The sequence below is a fragment of the Sinocyclocheilus rhinocerous genome, unplaced genomic scaffold (assembly GCF_001515625.1).
Source record: "Sinocyclocheilus rhinocerous isolate Xijiao unplaced genomic scaffold, SAMN03320098_v1.1 C34067822, whole genome shotgun sequence".
Lineage (NCBI taxonomy): Eukaryota > Metazoa > Chordata > Actinopteri > Cypriniformes > Cyprinidae > Sinocyclocheilus > Sinocyclocheilus rhinocerous.
In genome coordinates this window covers 1-213 of record NW_015685222.1, presented here as the reverse complement: position 1 = coordinate 213, position 213 = coordinate 1, and the positions used below count along the sequence as shown (strand labels likewise).

The window sequence follows — 213 nt, the reverse complement described above, 5'->3', positions numbered from 1 at the left end:
AAAACCCACGCATTGTTTAGTGATGTCAGTGCAGTGGCGTTGGCAAAGGGCGAACTCATACATGCACAACTCCTAGTTAGTATAGTGGACAGTATCTCCGCCTGTCATGCGGAAGACCGGGGTTCGATTCCCCGAAGGGGAGAGATATTGTTTTTCTGCCACCGAACCACACATCCAAAAGGTTTTGGTGCCTCCAGAGGTTACAGAAGGAGT

At 49.8% G+C, this 213-nt stretch overlaps 1 non-coding gene across 1 annotated transcript; it reads left to right on the top strand.

Moving 5' to 3' along the window:
• Positions 1 to 70: 70 nt before the first annotated feature.
• trnad-guc (transfer RNA aspartic acid (anticodon GUC)) lies at positions 71 to 142 on the top strand. Its single transcript has one exon. It is a non-coding gene; the product is annotated as a tRNA-Asp (tRNA).
• The last annotated feature ends 71 nt before the right edge of the window (positions 143 to 213 follow it).